The sequence below is a fragment of the Tachyglossus aculeatus genome, chromosome X1 (assembly GCF_015852505.1).
Source record: "Tachyglossus aculeatus isolate mTacAcu1 chromosome X1, mTacAcu1.pri, whole genome shotgun sequence".
In the NCBI taxonomy this organism is placed as follows: domain Eukaryota; kingdom Metazoa; phylum Chordata; class Mammalia; order Monotremata; family Tachyglossidae; genus Tachyglossus; species Tachyglossus aculeatus.
Window position 1 is genome coordinate 109,114,047 of NC_052101.1, and position 21,186 is coordinate 109,135,232.

The following is a 21,186-nucleotide window of genomic DNA, read 5'->3' on the forward strand; positions in this document are numbered from 1 at the left end:
GGTTCACTCCTCTGAAATTCAAACTCAGCAGGCAATTAAACTTTCCACCAATCAATTATAGAAAGTCATGGTAATGAAAGGCTCCTAGGGAATAAATGGCTGCCAGTCTCGGAACAAGAAACTAAAAAGTAACATTCGGTTGTTTGTTTTTTGTTTTGTTTTGTTTTTTCTTTCAGGAACAGCTTGGGAGTCCTCCAGTGCCAAAAGCATACAGGTGTTTAGTCACGAAGGGCTTGTTAATGGTATTTAAAGCTATGTGCCCATGGATTTTAAGGACTATTGATAGATCCAATCAGAGAGAATTCTCCAAACTACCAGCGCCAGCTCAGAGTTATAAAATTGAAAGTGGTTTCTCAACCTTTGTGTTTGGATTATTATTCTGAATCGCTTAAATTTTGAATAGAGGTGATGTTTGGCAGGCTGATGAAATACCAGCCCAATTGGCAGAAAGTCCACTCGATTCTGCATACTTTGGTGATCAAACAGCTGGCAATCCCTATCTATCAAATGTATCAAATACCAGACCAAGGTGTTGAGCTCCATGTCCATACCAGAGAGGGGACAGATCGAACTGACTAAAAACCAGACAAATGGCCATCTTAGTCAGAGCCAGAACTAGAACTCTTAAGACAAAGTGTTCTATGTTATTTGCTTCTCTTTTCTACATATACAAAAAGAATAGACAAATCATATTAAGCCAGCATTAATGGCACCAAAGGCACAAACTCACCCTCTCTTTCCTTTTTCCTTCTGGCCCCTTCAATCAATTTCTCATCACCCACACCCCGCAGAAGCACTGAAGCTGAGTAAACACAGGGATCCAAGGCCCCTTTCAGCAGCAGCCAACCCATTTCTCACACACCTTGGGAAGGACCTCCAGGACCTGAACTTGGAAGTCCCTTTCTCTGAACTATTCAGAACCTAAAATTCTCTCCTTTTCTCACCTCCATTTTCCCTTGCCAGTAATCTAATAGAGTGGATTTCTCATTGACCCAAACAGTCACCCTTGTGCACGCTCAGTAAACGAAGGTAGGTTTTGGTCTCCAGACGAAAGCTCTTATGTTTCTTCTCTGAATGAACCACCAGTAAACGCCTCTGCCACTTGTCTGCTGTGTGATTTGGGGCAAATCACTTCACTTCTCTGTGCCTCAGTTACCTCATCTGTAAAATGGGGATTGAGACTGTGAGCCCCATGAGGGACAAGGGACTGTGCCCAGCCCAATTTGCCTGTATCTACCCTAGCACTTAGTACAATGCTTGGCACACAGTAAACACTTAACAAATACCATTCTTATTATTGTTGTTGTTATTATCATTACACTTTCAATTCTATATTCCAGTACTTTCTGCCTCCTGCTGGAACTTTTCTCCCTCTCTCTCTCTCAAAAGGTATCCTATTGGAAGTGTCCCCTTGACACGCCCAGAACTTCTGGCTAAATAGGGAGTTAATCACCCTCTACTGCCTCTTATTTCTCTAACCTGGATCCATCCTATCAACATTGTTTTTTCCTCCTTGAAAGCTAGAACTTCCTGGGAAATGCTCCACTCCAATTCTCAGTGCTCTAATTTCATTCCACAGCTGAGATTGGAATTGATTCAGAGAAACTGAGGCAGAAGGGCCCAGGCCACCTAGGCCAAAAGCACTTCAGCACCCAGGTGCAATCTCTAATGTGCAGCAGAAAAATCCAATACATGCACCAGCTTTAAAAACAATATGTGCATGTGCTTGGAGAAATGAGTGTTTTGTTTGGAAAGAATTGCTATAAATTAGGTTAAGAGTCGATTTCTGTTGCAACCAGGAAGACTTTGTGGTGGTGGTGAGATTTGAAGGGTGTACTTATTTGTATTGGCTCTAAGAAAGTTCCGAGTGGTGACAAGAAAGCTGGTCGGGATAAAAGCTCTATCAAAATGAAAGGCTGAGCTATAAAGTTGTGGATCCTCCTCCATTTATCATCTGAGATTTCCCTTTCAGCTATGAAATATGAAGGAGTATGATGCAATTTGGTGCACAACAGAGATGCTTCAGCATACAAATTGTCTGGCTGTGAGAACTGAAACGAGCTTGCAGAGGGAGTTAGTGGGGGAGATGCTGAGGTCGTTTTTAAAGGATGTTGGTGGCTCAGTTTTCAACCACTCTACAATGTTCAACTATTTGAAGGCCCAAGAGCCCAGTGCTGAAGAGCTTCTTAGAAAACACTAAGGAATGAGCAGTAATCCTTGGCAGAGTTTGTATGTTAGAAGAGGTTTAAAGAAACTCCCACATCTAACCACCAGAGTGATTACTAAACAGCACTACACATTTTCTTATCCTCAGTAGTTAGTATTAAAGCTCTCCTTCATAATTGAAGATGACACAATTTATCCATGCATGGGAGAAAGTATGCATCATTTGCATTACAGACACCGACATGTTGCTCTGGGAATTTGTCTGTTTACTGTTATACTGTGTTCCCCCAAGCACTTACTACAATGCTCTGCACACAGTAAGTGCTCAATAGATACTTTTGAATGAATCTTGCCATTCCCATGCATTTGCTACTTGCAAGGTCTGTGCCTGTTTTCTAATCTGCCCCTTGGGATCCCAATTTTCTCAAGGCAAGCAACCCCAATCCTGATTGTTTTACACCAAACTGGGCTATCTGCTGCCCTTGTCTCTCAGCAGTCCACTGCAACACCACATATCTTTTCATGTTGGCTGCATCAGATTCATTCAAGTAGGTAACCCAGCCTAGAAATAAATACAAATGCTTAGCAGGCTAATCTCCCCCTCAGGAGATGTGAAAGTAGCAAGTTCAGTGAGGTAATCACTCTTTTTAAAATCTCCTACGTGGACATGGAATACCACAGAATCATACAATTTGGGGCTTTTGGTAACCTTGAAAAGTCATTTAGTTCAACCCCCTGCTTATAGTTAGGACCTCATCCAGACAGACACTATTCCCTCTGCTTTCATTAACAATCCCAAAAGAAGGAAATTCACAATCTCCCTCAGTCACCCTTTCCAGTGCCTGAAAATTCTTCCTTATACCTAGGGTATGGATTTTTCTGGGTTTTGGCTATGTAAATTAGGAGTCAATTTTCCAACTTCTTTTTCATTCAGGATAAATTCACATTTAGTTCAATATTTTTTAAACTGGGGTTTTATTCTAGGGTTTTTAAAAAAATGATTTCCTGGTCCAGGAGATCCCCGCCAAGGGAGCTGAGGGAGAGGGTGAAACAAATGCCACTTACCTGAGGTTGGGGGGAGGGGCAAAAAACACTCTTATTATGGTCAAGGTGGTAGTGCAGGAGCTGTTTGTTGCTGGGAGATTTGAGGGGAGATATAGGGGAGAAAAAAAACAGAAGACTTTGAACTTTGCAACCCAGCAGCAGCAGTACAGTAGTCCCTCTCTCTCTGTTTCCATCTTCCAGATGGGAGTAGGGGAATGAAGAAAGGAGAGGAAAGACGCCTGCTTCTACTGGCTTAAATACCTATCCATTTGATACATTTTAATATGTGTCTCCCCCTCTAGTCGGTAAGATCCCTGTAGGCAGGGATTTTGTCTGCCTCTCTCTTGTATTATACCAACAGTGTTCCGCACAGGGTAAGCACTCAATAAACATCATTGACTGATGCATTAATTCATTCAAAGAGTGGGAAGAGCTACCTTGATGGGAGGAAGGAAAGTAAAGAGGAGGAAAGAGCAGGAAGCATGCCTAGACACACAATCTAGGTCTTTCTAATTTGATCAGAATTTTCAAAACAAATGGGGAATTAGAAATTGAGGTAAAATTGGGCAAAACTGAAAAACCATTCTCTTCTTATAGCCAACCCAGTTACCCCATATTACAACTCTGGGACTGTTGTCTGATCTCATTGTACTGTATTGATTCTAGTGTTAGGCATGTTGTACATGCTTAACAAATGCCACAGTTTGTATTATCATCATCATCATAAGGCAATGAGTTCCTCCACCGCCCTCCTTAGTAGTGATAGAAAATTTGATAATGATGATGATGATTTGCTTTTTAATCTGGGAAGGTGGCTCTTTGTAAAATTGGAGCCAGTAAAGTATGTTCAATAATGGGTATTGCATCTGATCACCACCATTCTTAAAGTAACCTCTGGGTTAGTTAGGATACAGCTCTCCCCAACCCCCCCATCAATTAGTAAAGTTAACTGGACTTGGTTATTCAGATTCCATTCAGATGATCTCAGAAAAATACTCTTGCCTTATAGGGGTTGCCATGTTCTTTAAATTCTTATACCATTCATGCATCCATTTGCCTCTTGGCTAGTTTTCCTGGCATTCAGTCAATTACTTGTCTACATTTTGCGTCATTTGAGAATCACCAGGCACATTCACAGAGCACCCTCTGGGTGAATTATACTGTTCTAAGCAGAGCATTCTTAATTAATGGCCATGGCATTCAAAATACCGTACTTACTCATATAATTGCCCCTTTTTGCATACTTTCTGTAACATTAAGAACAGGGTCACATAAGAATTAAGCCTGGCAGCAAGGGGAGGAGAAGAATAAAAGGGGGAGGAAAGAAGAAAGAGGAACATAAGAGGTCACTTGAGACTATGGCTCTTCCATTGCACTCTTCCAAATGCTGCATAGTTAACTCCCCCTCCCCCTACTGTACTGTCTGAGAGTTCTCTCCTTTCAGCTCTTCCTCCCCTGGCTGTGACAATCCTAATGAATTGACTCCCCCCACCCCTGATGTATGGTCCTTATTCTTATCCTTCTGCTCTTCATACCCTGGCCAGTTGTAGTCTTAATGAATTAACTTCCCACATCTGCTTTATAGTCTCTGCTCTAACTCCCCTGACCCCCAAGACAGTCTTAATAAAATAACTACACCCACCTCCTTTGTCACCTTTCTGCTCCTCTTCTTTCCCTTCCCTAACAAGCATGACTTGCTTGACCAGCTTACAGTCAGTGGTACTAACAATAATAGTTTACTTCCCCCTCAAATTGGAATGAGGCAATTTTGCAAGTAAATATGGTATTGGTACTCCCAGGTATCAGAACTTTAGTATGGCTTTGCATAACCTCAAATTAATGCCACAGATTGTGGAGCTGCTAAACTTACCCAGCCGTGGGCCTTGCCCAATTATTAAATATGGGGTCAGGCAGTAACTATTTATTGTGGTCCCAAACTGGGTGCTGGGTGCACACTGCAGTGTAAACATGGTCCCTACTCTCGATACATTTGCAATCTAAAAAAGAAATTAATATGGGCAGATGGGCACCGGCCCAAAGTACAAATATGAACAAATAAATGAAACAAATAATGTGTGGGTGATACTGAAATGGATGCCTGCACACCAGATCTATGTTTGACTATCCTCACAGGCAGGGGCTCATTTGCACCCATTCCTACCTGAAAAACAAGTCTTAACTTTTGGAATTTCCAGTGGCATCCAGTCCAGGGAGTAGGTTCCATCTCTTCTAATACCAATGGTAAATAATCAAATCTCTAAACTTGATCCCAAGAGGCAAAACACTACAGTATTAAATAACATGGAACTCCTAACCTATCGCCTATCCAAACCTAGCTCATGGGATGCCCTTTGGCATTTCCTTATCTTTGCAGACTATGACACATAAGGAAAGTGGAAGATGTCATTTAAGAAACCAACTAAAGAAAACACCTGAGTTTCCTAGAACCAAAAGGCCACTGTTTACGGTTACTATTTTGGAATGTCAGCCAAAATAGTCAAATATAAATGGTGCACTTTGGGCCCACGAACGAGTTGGTAGGGTAGTAGAAATCCAAGTGACTTTCCAATTATTTCATTCCCTGGCTAAACCAAATGACCATTTTTGGTGCTGCATTATCTGTTTGATTTTCTAAATGAAAGCCAATCCTATCCAGACCGATGACCCTATTAATCTACTTCTGCTGCTTCCAAGCAGCTAATTAATCTCTTTGACATCCCTCTGAGATAGGGAAGGGGCAGCTTTTATTATCCCCATTTAAAAGAGAGGGACCTGAGGCTCAGAGGATGAAGAGTCATTAAAGAAGTCAGAAGCAGAGCTGGGTCTAGAAGCCAGGTTACATGATTCGCCATATGTTCCACTATCACCTTAACAGCACTACCTCCTCCTCAGGTAATAGGCGCAGCATGGTGATGCATCTTTGCCCCAATTACCATTTGCACAGTACCCCTTACTACAAGTCACAGACCCTGTCACAGCCTCCCAGTCAGACAGCAAAATTGTCCCCTGCCCACAGTGGACATTCTAACTAGGAGGATGGGAAGGGACCCGGGACTTGTAAGTGAGGGGCACTGTACAAATGGTACTCCAGAATTTTCATAGCCTCCATTGATATCACATTCCAATATCACCCAATACTTACACCAGGAAATCCCTCCTAGCGAATCTAACTTCCTCCTGTGGCAGTGTTAAGCATATGCCCTCCTTCTCCTTATTTCAGTGAACATCTACTCATTTACAGAGCGGAAGGGGGGAAGGGAGTGGAGCAGAAAACAAAGCCAGCCAGTAATAATAAATAATAATAATTGTGGCATTTGTTAAGCGTTTACTACGTTCCAGGCACTGTGCGCTGGGGTACATACAAAAGGTCATGGGTTCTAATCCAGTCTCCGCCACTTGTCTGGTTGATCTTGGACAAGTCACGTCACTTCTCTGGGCCTCAGTTACCTCATCTGTAAAATGGGGAGCGAGACTGTGAGCCCCATGTGGGCTGTGTACAACCCCACTTGACTGTATTCACCCCAGCGCTTAGAACAGTGCCTGGCACAAAGTAAGCCCTTAATAAATACCATAATTATTATACAAGCAAATCGAGTTGAACACAGTCCCTGTCCCACATGGGGCTCACAGTCTTAATCCCCATTTTATAGATGGGGGAATTGCGGCACAGAGAAGTGAAGTGACTTGCCCAAGGTCACACTGCAGACAAGTGGTGGAGCCAGGATTAGAACCTGGGTCCTTCTATCTCCCAGGCCCACACCTTATCCACTAGGCCATGCCACTTCATAAAACTGTTTCTTTTTAAAATCAGGCTTATAAGTGAAAAACATATTTTTGTGTGTGTGGCATTTGTTAAGCGCTTATTATGTGCCAGGCAGTGTACTAAGTGCTGCAAAAGATACAAGCTAATCAGGTTGGACAAAGTCCACGTCCCACACGGGGCTCACAGTCTTGATCCCCACTTTACAGATGAGGTAACTCGGGCCACTTGGTCCCTGTTCCCTATTCAAACTAACAATTCCCAGTGAGAACTCATCCTAGCAGTCTCTGGCTTGAATTAACATCATGGTGGGATGGGGGAGTTCCTGTTCAGGGATGCTCTCCAAAAAGAATTAACCCAAATCATTCCTCTACAGCGGCATCACCATTTGGGGTCAGGTTCAGTTCCAATTCAAGAAAATAAAATGATCCAGAGAGGGTGCCAATCAAATCCTTTGTATCGATCCCAGCTGTTAGCTCTCTGCTCAGTACGTAATATGTAGTGAACAAATAACATAACCAACCAAATTTCCTGTGGTAAAGTCCTGGGAATTACCTGTTCTTTGCCCACATCTCTGGCTCCCCATCTTCAGGTTGCTCCCGTCAACTCCCTCAAGTGATTTCAAGGAAAAAACCCAGAAAGACATGAACACAAAGCTCGGAAGCCAGGCTAAGCAATGTCCTTGAAAGTTTATCATAAAAGAGACTTTGTGCATTAGCAACTTCATGCTAAAACAGCTCACACATATCTGTGCAGAAGGGAGGGTTGAGTGAATAGACATTCATCTGAATCCTTGGGTTCACCTCTCCTTGCAGCATGAAATTTTCAAATATATAAACCACATACAAAAGTTCTCATTAAAACCTGTTTGATATGTTTAGCTCTCAAAATTTTAGACAGAAACCAAACATTTCTGTCACCAAATTGTTGGGTTGACTAACCTCGAGTTGATGTTTGCTTCCAAATCCTCAATTTCAACTGCAGAAATTGTAGACATTAGTCCATTAATCAGCTCTGTTGGGTTAGTCTCACCCTATAGATGTATTTTTAGAAATAGCGTTTCATTTACACATATACTTTAATGTTATTTCAGAATCATGCATGACTTCCCTGATAAGATCTAGTAGCATTCATTAATAGCCATTTAAATCACTCTTGTCGTGTGCTTCAAGCCATATACAGTTATTCCCAAACCTAGAATGCTCTCTTTCCACTTGTAGTATTTTCCACTACTCTATATGCAAAAACCTGCCATCTGATAGCCAAGATTTTCCACTTTATGTGCTTTGTTCCTGTTTGCACAACATATGGTAAAAGAGAGATCGGCAAACATCAGAAAAGGACATATAACTCTCGACAAAAAGCCAATTCCAAATATTGTGGCAAAGGTCGACAAAAACGGATTCTATTTTTGTATGGTAAATATTAGAGATTCATTAAAATACCACATCCTCAAAAGCATATGCAGCCGAGCCCAGATCTAAACAGCCTTTATCTGACTCCAGCTGGTGATGTATTGCAATCCTGGAATTTTGGTGGGAAACCCCAAAGCCTTCGTTTGAAGCAGATCTTTGAGTTTTCAAACAGCAATCCCCTTTATCCCCCTCCTCCACACTCTCTCTCTCTCTCTCTCTCAAGCATTGCCACCTCCTGCTAGCAGACAGTTGCAAATTGTGTCTCCCTAAGACAAGTCCCATGCTCTTTCTCCCAACACCTGCGTTCCCACTCCCTCTTGGAGCCCTAGTAGATCCAGAAGGGGGACGCTGAGGTTGCTTGCTGAGAAAGCATAGGCCCATCAATCCAGAGAGCTTCCAGGAATATTTGTACTGGGGACCTGATGAAAGGCAGGGTTAAAAATCAGAGCAAGAGGGGAATGCAAGGTGGGGAGGAATAAGAGAGCTAGTTTGTTTAGCTTGGTATGTTAATACTTTTGATTTCATCCAAATAAAAACAAAGCACCATTTTTTAAAAAATTCCCCTTTTCTGAGAAAGCAGAAGTACAAGCAATGCCACATTGGAGTTTTGTTCTTTCTTGAATTTTCCCCACTTCCTTGTAACAACCAAGTAAAGAAGTTGGGAGGTGGGCATTGTTCCTGAGAGAGGGACAAGGAAGCCAATCCGGCCCAGTGCAAATGGAGTGCCATCAGCCAACCCCCGGATGATCCAAAATTAAGCCCAGCCGACCTCCCGCAATGTAAACTCTACAGCCCAAGTGACAATTTATCCACCCTAGTATCCCACCACCTTAAATTGCCAAGTGAAAATCTTACCCACCGTCATCTACAGAGGCACGGGCAGTTCTACCAATCCCTCCCCTGAACACTGGCTTCTGATCCTTCATGAAGATAAATCCTCAGTGTTGAAATACACACCTGGAAAGTCAGTTCCAAATATATATAGCACTGGGTCAGCAAATGGATCGGGGTATTTTTGGCCCTCACTACATATACCACACTCAAAATCACTCTTCTGGAACTTGGTCGTAATCATGGAAGTTTCTCCTAAGAGGGCTTTCCACCATCCCCCTAGGGCCATATGGAAAGTTTCAAAGAAACAGCTGATTTATTTCACTCATGTGACCTTGATCTCCCCACTCCCTAACCCCCTCCCGCTTCCTGGCTCCGCTAGCCTGATGTTCGTTGTCTCCCTCTTCCCCCCCCACCCCCACCCCGCCCCCAAGCCTCATCGCCTCCTACGAGACCTAGGGATTCTGGGGCAGGCCAATGACCTGTTGACTATGAATCCTATTTAAACAAATGTCTTTACTTGCACAATGAGTAAATTTGTTCTGAGTGAACAGAGTCCATCACTACTCTCCACACTGTTAATGAAGTCTGCTTCTTTTCTTTACATTTTACAATGAGACCAGGAACATATTTTCATTTTGTTGCATCTACTACTAGTTACCCATATCTCCAATAGTGGTAAAATGGAAAAGCACACAAGGGTATCTTTGCACTACATGAAAATTAAGAAAATGATTCGCTTTTCCTCATTACCATTATCGTCATCATCAGTTTTGACTGAACCCCTGCTGTCTGCAAAGCACTGTGCTAAGAAACTGGAAGATACACAGAAGTAGTTTAAGGCTCAATTTCTGCACTCCAGGAACTTTCAGTCAGTCTAATAGAGGAGTCGGACCAACATACGTTGATGAATATACAACAGTGACAAGAGCATGTACATATATAAACACATGCTCTCTCTCTCCTCTCTCTCTCTCTCTATATATATATATATGTAAAACAACATGATAAATATAACAAAAGGATTACACTACAGAGACCGTAAGTTCCCGGGGGGAAGGCATGTGCATGTGTGTGTGTGTGTGTGTGTGTGTATACGTAAACTTGTCTCTGTCTCTCTCCATCCCGCCCCCTATCACTGGGCTTAATATCTATCCCACTGAAGCACATAGGGCAGAAATATATCTTCCCAACAGTTACGATACTGAGAAGATTGAGTTTGCTTTAATGGTATTTGTTAAGTGCTTGCTATGTGTTAAACACTGTTCTAAGCACTGGGGTAGATACAAGTTAACCAGGTTAACCAGTTAACCAGGTAATAGGGTTGGACTTGAGACAGCCCTGCCTGTAAGCAGTGAGGAGCCCCAATCTGTCCCTAAGCTCTTCTTGTTGTTGATTTACTTGTTTTGATGTCTGCCTCCCCCCTTCTAGACTGTGAGCCCATTGTTGTCTCTGTTGCTAAACTGTTCTTTCCAAGTGCTTAGTACAGTGCTCTGCACACAGTAAGCACTCAATAAATACGATTGAATGAATGAATGATTTATTGCTTTTGTTGCATATATCATGTTGTTTGTGTGTCAGTCATCATTTCCCTTCTTTTTCAGATTGGGAGATCCCCATAGGTCAGGGGCTACATGTAAAGTATGTGATATGGGTACCTTCCCCCAGCATGTTGTACAGTGCCTGCACACAAAGTGCTTAATAAAAGCAATGAATGATAATGATAATAAACACAAGGAGATAAATTTTTTAAAAACTAAACAGAAAAGTGCTTAAGAGTGTCCAAGTGGCTGAAGGGATGGCATTACTGAATGGTGGAGAAATTAATCAGGAAGCTCCTCTTGGAAGAGGTAACTTCTTAGAAGGGTACAAGAGGCAGGATGACCTAGAGGAAAAAGCACAGGACTGAGAATCAGGAGACCCAGATTCTAGTCCCACGTCTGCCACTTGCCTGTTGTGTGCCCTTGGGCATATTAACCCCTCTGGGTCTCAGTTTTCTCACCTGTAAAATGATGATAAAATACCTGCTCTCCTTTCTTCTTAGATAATGAGGCTCATGTAGGACAGCAATCATGCTTTTTCTGATTGCTTTGACTCTACCCCAGCACTTAGCACACTGATGGGTACAGACCTATCTTTCAGTTTCCTAAACACCATCTTCTTTAAGCACTTTGAAAGCAGGAAGGTATGTGGATTGGCAAAGCCAAGGGAGACTTAAGAGATGGAAGACTGCAAAGAGACATAAGGGATCAATATTTACAATATGTTTTACAGTTTTATTTATTATCATTATTATTATCATGGTACTTATTAAGTGCTTACTATGAGTCAAGCAGTGTTCTAAGCACTGGGGTAGATACAATTTAATCAAGTCAGACACAGTCCCTATCCCACATGGGGTTTACAGTCTTTTCGCTGAAAAGCATAATGAATCAGTCCCCAAACTAGTTTTAAGAAGCACTGTTTATGGTATTTGTTAAATGCTTACTATGTGCCAACCACTGTTCTAAACACTGGGGTGGATACAATCAAGTTGTCCCACATGGGCTCACAGTCTTAACCCTCATTTAACATATGAGGTAACTGAGGCCCAGAGAAGTGAAGTGACTTGCCCAAGGTCACACAGCACACAAGTGGTAGAGCCAGGATTAGAACCAATGACCTCTGACTCCCAAGCCCATGTTCTAGCCACTAGGCCATGCAAATTGCCCAAGATGGCACAGTGATGGCTGGGAAGAACCAAGTCAGCACCCCAAGGCTAAATGACTGCCTTGTGGTGGCTCTCTAATGCATTCCCCATAAGCCAGAGAATAGAGTTGGACTCCCCAGAAGTAAGAAACCTGGATCAAGCCTTAACCATTTTATGGCTGCTTTTTTTTAATTTATTCGTTTCACATTTCCTGCTGGCATTTGTTAGCAAGTGCACTAAAGAGATGGCTGCCAAGTGAGAAGTGGCACTTAGAGAGTAGAAGCCTTATTGAGAGTCAAGTCTTTGTGCCATAGGGTAACACTCTGTGTCAAACTTCATTAATATTGTTATTATTAATAATAGTAATAATAATAATAGTATTTGTTTGTGCTTACTATGGGTCAAGCCCTGTCCTAAGCACTGGGGTAGATCCTCGACTCATCTCTCTCATTCAACCCACATATTCAATTGGTCACCAAATCCTGTCAGTCCCACCTTCACAACATCGCTTAAATCCACCCTTTCCTCTCCATCCAAACTGCTACCATGCTAATGCAATCAATCATCCTATCACGCCTAGATTACTGCATCAGCCTCCTTGCTGACCTCCCAATTTCCTGTCTCTCCCCACCCCGGTCCATACTTCACACTGCTGTTCAGATCATCTTTCTACAAAAACGTTCATGACATGTCACCCCCTCCTTAAAAATCTCCAGTGGTTGCCTATCTATCTACATATCAAACAAAAACTCCTCACCTCCTCACTTCTCTTCTTAAATCACTCTATCACCTTGTCCCCTCCTACCTCACCTCGTTTCTCTCCTACAACCCAGCCCGCATATTTCAATCCTCTAGTGCTAACCTTCTCACTGTGCCTCAATCTCACCTGTCTCACTGCCGACCCTAGTCCACGTCTTGCCGCTGACTGGAACGCCCTCCCTCCTCAAGTCCGACAAACAATTACTCTCCCCCAACTTCAAAACCTTATTGAAAGCACATCTCTTCCAAGAGGCCTTCCCACACTAAGCCCCACTTTTCCTCATCTCCCACTCCCTTCTGCATCACCCTGACTTGCTTCCTTTGCTCTCCCCCCTTGCCCAGCCCCATAGCACTTAAGTATATATCAGTAATTTTATTTATTTGTTTTGATGTCTGTCTCCTCCCTCCCCTAGACTGTGAGCTCATTTTGGGCAGGAAATGTCACTGTTTATTGTTGTATTGTGCTATCTCAAACACTTAGTACAGTGCTCTGCACACATTAAGCATTTAATGAATGAATTAATTAATTAATCAGTGGCATTTGTTAAGTGCTTACTATGCCAAGCACTGTTCGAAGCGCTGGGATAGATATAAGGTAATCAGGTTGTCCCTCGTGGGATGCACGGTTTTAATCCCCATTTTACAGATGAGGTAACTGAGGCACAGAGAAGTTAAGCGGCTTGTCCAAGGTCACACAGCAGACAAGTAGCAGAGCAGGAATTAGAACCCACGTCCTCTGACTCCCAAGCCTGTGCTCCTTCCACTAAGCCATGCTGCTTCTCCGATTCACAATAAATCATAACAAATACAATACATGATACAATGTAATGTAATAATGATGTTGTAATAAATACGACTGAATGAACGAATGAACAAATACAAGATAATCAGGTTGGACACAAGTCCCTGTGTCACACAGGGGCCACAGTCTAAACAAACTTTATGTCATGAAGGGGTCAGCATTTCCCTTGGATCAAGAAATCTTTTGACAGCTCTTTGAGCAACTGAGTTAAGTGACTGGTTAAATGATTTGCCCCTCACCCACCACTGAATTTTCTTCCCCCTTCTCCTACTCCAAATTTGAAAGGCTTCACAATTGCAGAGTGGAGTCTCTAGGTGCTCCTGATCTGTGGTTCCTTCAGCAACTCTCTCCCCCTTGGAATCATGAATCTACATTACGAGACACCGATTCAAGATTAGTTCAAGCCTTCTCCCAAGCTAAGAACTGAGAGGACAAAATGTTATCCCTAGCAGACATGAGTGCACTGCATTATATTCACTTCTGACAAGAACATTTTTCTGCCTGGGTAATAAGGCTCATTTTGTTCAGTTCTCGCCAACTCAACCAAGTATTGAAACATATTCAGTAACAAATTGATGGGACAGTGGGTCAATACAGCAGTCCCAGCTGTAATGTTTAAAGCACGTTGGCTTTGATGACCAACTCACTATTCTTTCCCAGTAATGGCAACTGAATATAAAATGAACTTGGAGACCACTGTGACCAAACTTTTAGACTCAACTGTACTTGTTCGGAATAAACAATCTAGCATAAAATGCCTTGTCTGCTCATGACTCTTCAGGTGAAAGACTAAAGGTACTGCAGGAACAAACGCAAGGTAGGAAACCCTTCTTTAAAAAATGCTTGACATCCTGACAATGACTGACAGAGGGGTTCAGATCAAAAGGTAAAACAGAGCTGCCTTTTCCAATGTTGTGTCGAGATTCCAAGACCACTGGACAAGAGGGAGAATGTCAATTGACCCCAAAGAATTCTTCCTCCTAAGCTGAGCCAGAGTACTGTATTGCAGAGTCAATGATGTGCATCTAGCTTTGCTTCTATTTATTCTGATGACTTGAGACCTGACTGATGGGGGCCCCTCATGCACCATGGAAAGGTTGCAGATATTGTTTGAATGTATGCAGTTCTGTTGCCATATCTGGTATGGGCCTTAGACCCTGCAGCCCACTGGCTGGGTCCAGGAACCAAACCAAATAAGGAGGTAGACTCCGCCCAGCTCTGTACCAAATCTGCACCAATTCAGTCCCCACTGTTTTCAAATCTACCAATCACTGTGATCAGCAACAGCAGTATATAAGCCCATCGTATCGAGCACTCGGGGCCTTTTCCCTTAAGGAAATGAGCCCGCCGGGTGCGTTACCCCCTATTCGGTCTTCGGCCTTACCAATGAAACTTTATTAAAACTTTCGGCAGTCACATGCTGTCTGACTAATTCTTTAGTCACCCGGCAACCTGGTGGCCATCCGGAACAACCACCGCCATCATTTTGGTGGCCCGTACAGGGAGATCCAGTAGATGTGACTGCCGCTGTCCTGGCTGACCACAGCACAGCCTGAAGCCATCGGAGTGGTGAGTTCTTTTTTTTTTGAATTGTTCTTGTCTGTTCTTGCGGAGGCACCCTCTAGTTCCCGGGTACACTAAGGGGGAAGGAAGGACCGATCGGGTCGGTCCGGGAAAAGGACCTCTCGTCAGGAGGCGGTCCGGGAAAAGGACCTCTCGTCAGGAGGCGGTCCGGGGAAAGGACCTCTCATCAGGAGGCGGTCCTGGGAAGGGACCTCTCATCAGGGGATGCCTTGAGTTGGAGGGACCACAGCTTGGGCAAGTGGGACGCCACATGGCACTCGGGCATAACCCGAGACAGGCACAGAACTGGAATTGTTCTTGTCTGCTCTCGCGGAGGCACCCTATAGTTCCCAGGTTCACTAGGGGGGAAGAAAGGCTGACCGGGTTGGTCTTAACCCAAAACAGACACAGAACCTCAAAAAAGGAACGTTTTCCACCCATTATGGGACAAATTTTTTCCAGCACCCCAAAAGAGGAATGTTTTTAACCCGTTATGAGACAAGGTTCCTCAATTCCAGGCGACTCCCCATTGGGTTGCCTGCTGAACACCAAGAATAAGGACAAATTTGGTTTGGCCAATTAAAAATGCCAGCAACTGATTTTCTTGTGCACCACAAAATGGCCCCAGTATAGAGGATCAGGAGGTCTGGCCCGAATATGGGTCCGTAAGTTATAATACTATTTTCCAGCTGGACTTACATTGCAGGCGGTTAGAGAAATGGTCAGAAATCCCGTATGTCCAAGTTTTTATGGCTTTGTCCCAAAGCCCTGAAGGAAAAAACTGCCGCATGTGTTTTTCCTGGGCCCATCCAGGGGGTCCAGCCTTAAGGTCTGATTCCTCAGATATACTGGATGATCCTCTCCTCTGCAGGGGACCCCGGAAGGATGGCTTTCCCCCTCCCTCTGGCTGGGAATCTCAGGTACTTTCGGGGGCCCCCCCGCCCCCGAGGGAATGGGAAACACCACCACTACAGGGCCCAACCCTTTGTTATGTCCTCCTCCATACCAGTCCACCTCCTCCTGGGCCCTAAGCCCTTCCAGCACCCGGGGAGGCACATGCTATGCCCCTCCGGAAGGAGGGGAAAGGATACTCCCCTTGAGGGAGGTTGCAGGGGAGAGGGGAAAGATAGTGTGGGTACAGGCTCCCTTCTCTTTGAGCGAATTGGAAATGGCAAAACGGAAATTGGGACAATATTCTGCGGACCCCGCGTGCTTTCGGGACAAATTCCGGAGCCTGACTTTGCAGTACGACCTGTCATGGGAAGATCTTAATCTGTTGCTTTCCTCCTGCCTGACCGTAGAGGAAAAGAGAGTAGTTTGGGATTATGCTGAAAGGGCGGGGGATGAAGCTGCCGTAAACAGTCATGGGAGGCACCCACTGGGAGCGATAGCTGTCCCTCGGTCCAAACCAGATTGGAATTATCAGGGAGACGGTACTGATAGCTCCGGGATCATATGATTACATGCCAACTGGCGGGCATGGAGAAAGGAATTAGGAAGCAAGTTAACTATGATCGGGTCCGAGCTGTGACCCAGGACTCTACCGAGAACCCCGCTATGTTTAGACTCAGACTGGCGGAGGCAATTTGAACGTACACCCAGCTTGATCCCGACTCAGTAGAGGGAAGTGTCATTCTGAATATGCATTTTATTAATCAATCAGCTGAAGATATCCGCCGAAAGTTACAGAAGGAGCAGTTGGGGCCACAAACCCCCACGAATCAGTTGATAGAGGCTGCCTTTAGAGTTTTTAACAACCGTGACCAGGCAGCCTGGGATGAGAGGGACCGCAGGGCCAAAGTGAAGGGCAGAGAGCAGGCCCAGTTACTTGTGGCGGCCCTGATGAAGGGTCAGTTTCCCCCTGGAAGGTCGCCCGATGTGGCCACGATGCTTGTCTGCGGCCCAGGGTCCAGGAAGCCCTGTTTTGTGTGCCACCAGTCTGGCCATTGGGCTTGGGAGTGCCCCCAGGCACGGAGGCCTGGTCACAGCCACCAGCCACCTGGACCGTGCCCCCTCTGTCGGAGACGCGGGCACTGGAAGCGGGACTGCCCACTACTGGAGGCGAGCGCCGACCTGGAGGCTGGCCAGTTCTCGGCTGTTGGCATGTCTAAGAGTCGGGACTGACGGGGCCTAGGGAATGGCCAAGCCCCCACAGGAACCATCTCCATGGCCGAACCCAGAGTGAGAGTAGAAGTGTCCGGTAAGATTATAAATTTTCTTATCGATATGGGGGCCACCTATTCTGTCCTTCCCAGCTTTCGCGGTCCTAACCATCCATCTGGCGTGAGGGTGGTGGGGATCGATGGCATTTCAAAATCTTGTCGCCAAACTGACCCCCTACCATATCTATACCAGCAGGAATTGTTTGAACATAGACTCCTTATTATTCCCTCCACCCCCGCACCCTTACTGGGGAGGGATATCATGACCAAGTTGGGATCGTTCTTTTCATTGGTCCGTCCAGTTGGCATCCTCATTGCCACAGCCAATAGGGTGGACTTACCTGAGTATCTTGTGGAAAAAGTTGACCCCCTCGTTTGGGATAAAGGTCTCCCGGGCCGAGCCATCAGTGCAATCCCAGTCGAGGTGCGCCTAAAGGATCCCTCCGATTTTCCACACCAATGCCAGTATGCACTCCCAACAGAGGCGCAGGCAGGGATCCAACCAATTATCGAGCGATTTCTTGAACACGGGTTACCTGTGCCATGCCATTCCCCTTGCAACACCCCATCCTCCCGGTAAAGAAACCAGATGGGACCTATCACTTTGTCCAGGACCTGTGGAGGGTGAATGCAGCTACGATCCCTATACACCCAATAGTCGCGAACCCATACACTCTCCTTGCACAGGTACCGGGGGATACTAACTGGTTCTCGGTAATAGATTTGAAGGATGCCTTCTTTTGTATCCCCTTGAGTAAAGAGTCCCAATATATTTTCGCTTTTGAGTGGACCGGACCAAGGGAAAAGTTGGGACGTCAGTACACCTAGACGGTCCTTCCGCAAGGATTCCAGGATAGCCCTCACCTTTTTGGGGAATGCTTGGGCCGAGATCTCCGTGACCCTGAATTACGTGAGAGCACCCTCATTCAATACGTGGATGATCTCCTCATTTGCAGCCCAACTGAGGAGGGCACGAAGGAGGGCACTGTCCGGACACTTAACCACCTGGCCTGTTCTGGGTACCAAGTCTCCCCTTCGAAATTACAGGCCTGCAAACAAGAGGTTCGATATCTGGGTCATGTATTAAGCCCTTTAGGGAAGACCCTAAGCCCAAGGAGAAAAGATGCTATCCTGCAAATCCCAGCCCCCCAGACCAAGCGCCAGTTGCATGCCTATTTAAGAATGACCGGTTTCTGCCGCATCTGGATTCCAAACTACAGGATCCTGGTCAAGCCTCTGTATGATGCCCTTGCTGGGCCAGAGGACGAGCCGCTGGAGTGGGGTGGCGAACAGATGGACGCATTTCGAACTTTCAAATGGAAACTTTCCTCGGCCCCAGCCTTAGCCTTGCCTGACCTAGCCAAACCCTTTGCCTTATATCCCAGACTGAGCCCCTTCCTTCCTCTCCCCCTCGTCCCCCTCTCCATCCCCCCAATCTTACCTCCTTCCCTTCCCCACAGCACCTGTATATATGTATATATGTTTGTACATATTTATTACTCTATTTATTTATTTATTTATTTTACTTGTACATAGCCATTCTATTTATTTTATTTTGTTAGTACGTTTGGTTTTGTTCTCTGTCTCCCCCTTTTAGACTGTGAGCCCACTGTTGGGTAGGGACTGTCTCTATATGTTGCCAATTTGTACTTCCCAAGCGCTTAGTACAGTGCTCTGCACATAGTAAGCGCTCAATAAATACGATTGATGATGATGATATGTAGATGAGCGGTGACACCACTGTGCCGCAGTTCTAGGTCAATCTTTGGGACCAGACTTTCGGGCGGTAGCGTATTTTTCCAAGCGGTTGGATAGTGTCGCCTCTGGTTGGCCAGCATGTCTCCGTGCAGTTGCGGCCACCGCCATGGCGGTACAGGAGAGCAGGAAGCTGACTTTGGGCCAACCCCTTACCGTCTATACCCCACATCAGGTCCTAGCAGTGCTAGGAAATAGGGGCGAGCGTTGGCTCACGGGAGGCCGCTTGCTGCAATATCAAGCCCTCCTTCTTGACACCCCTGAGGTTATCTTAAAGACCTGTAACTCCTTGAACCCAGCAACCCTTCTCCCTCTTCCAGAAGATGGGGAAGGGGACTGGCCAGCCCCAGTTTATGACTGTCTAAACGAAATTGACGAGAGTTACTCTAGCAGACCAGACCTTAGGGACTTACCCCTTGAAAACGTGGAGGCTAACTGGTTCACGGATGGGTCCAGTTACACGGGCCAGGGAGTCCGATATGCAGGGTACGCGGTAGTGAGCCTCCATGAGGTCATCGAGGCACAGCCCCTCTCTCCAGGGACCTCTGCACAGAAAGCAGAACTAGTAGCCCTATCTCGAGCTATGGAATTGGGAAAGGGGATGCGTCTTAATATATTTACTGACTCCAAATATGGCTTCCATGTCTTACATGCTATGGGACTATTTGGAAAGAGCGAGGTCTCCTCGCTGTCCGAGGCACCCCTATCAAACATGCAGAGGAAATCCTCCAGCTACTACAGCTGTTTGAGAACCCCGGGAGGTGGCTGTAGTTCACTGTCGGGGACACCAAAAGGGGAATAAAGAAATAATCAAGGGAAATCATTTTGCGGACACAGCTGCTCGACAGGCAGCCCGCACCAGGACCGAGGCAGCCAGTGCATTGGCTCCTGTACCAACCCTCTCAGAGCTTGCAGGTGCCCCGGTATATTCCGAGTTGGAGTTGGGCAAAGCGGACGAGGAAGGCTGCATCCTCCGGATGGATGGATGGCTAGAAACCCCAGAGGGAAAGCTCCTCATTCCCCAAGCCTCCACTTGGAAGTTGTTGAATGGAATGCATCAGGCTACCCACCTGGGTCGGGATGCCTTACATACCCTCTTAGAACCCATTTTTGGGGGACGAGGTATGCGGGAAACCATTAAGAGGGTTTGCTGCGCTTGCCCAATCTGTGCCAGAGCTAACCCTGAGGGGGCCGCAAGGAAGCCTCCCTTACTGACGCCAGTACAACGGCGCGGCCAGCTGCCTGGGGAGGACTGGCAAATGGATTTTACCCACATACCTTCTTGCTCTGGATACCGGTATCTGCTAGTCCTGATTGATACCTTCACGGGATGGATCGAGGCCTTCCCATGCCGCATTGAGCGCGCAACAGAGGTGGGCAAGTGGCTCCTTAGGGAAATAATCCCTCGCTTTGGACTCCCCCGCTCTCTCCAAAGCGGTAACGGACCTGCCTTCACCTCTCAAGTGACCCAGTCCATTGCCCGCGCCCTAGGGATTACCTACTACCTGCATGCTGCCTGGCACCCACAGTCCTCAGGGAAGGTAGAAAAGGCTAATCACACTTTAAAACGTATTCTAAGCTCTGCCTCGAGACCCGACAATCCTGAGTTCAGTGTTTGCCTACGGGTCTCCTCCGACTCCGTATGGTGCCCCACAAAGGCCTAGGCCTCAGCCCCTTTGAGCTGCTGTACGGTCGCTCCTTTCTCACTACTGATCTTGTGGTGGACCCAGAAGCACAGACTTTAAGGCACTTTGCTTCCCAGCTAGGAGCGGTATACGCGGCCCTGCGCAGGTATGCAAATTCTCATTTGCCAGCCCCCGATGTAGACGGGGCTCCAGTGGGCACCACCATAACACCAGGCTCACTTGTTCTCTTGAAAACTTGGCAGATGGTGGGGAAGGCAGATTTAGAGCCAAAATGGACAGGTCCTCTCCGGGTGATACTTGCTACCCCCACTGCTGTGAAACTGGAGGGCCAGTCCTCATGGACTCATAACTCACGCATTAAACCCTATACACCTCCTGTCCCAGATTTTTCTGATTCTCCCCAGGAGGACACTCCCTCACAATACACCTGTGACCGAATCGGCGACCTCCACCTCCGGCTCCGCAGGGAAGAGCACCAACCCATGGGACAGAAGTCAACTGAGGAACCTGAGGGGGACGCTGCCCCCATCTTACAGGCTCTACGAGAAATCACCCCGACCGTGACACCACCGCCATCTCGCCGTCGAGCTCACA

At 45.9% G+C, this 21,186-nt stretch overlaps 1 protein-coding gene across 7 annotated transcripts in view; it reads right to left on the minus strand.

The window, feature by feature from the left end:
• Positions 1-21,186, minus strand: part of ATP2B2 (ATPase plasma membrane Ca2+ transporting 2) — a 587,231-nt gene that overhangs the window by 416,963 nt on the left and 149,082 nt on the right. Inside the window, exon 1 of one of the 7 annotated variants that reach the window (XM_038740343.1) lies at positions 9,245-9,263. The exons of the other annotated variants lie outside the window; for them this stretch is intronic. The gene's annotated coding sequence lies outside the window, so the exon portion shown is untranslated. Of the gene's footprint in view, positions 1-9,244; positions 9,264-21,186 lie in introns of those variants that run through there. 7 annotated transcript variants of the gene reach the window in all.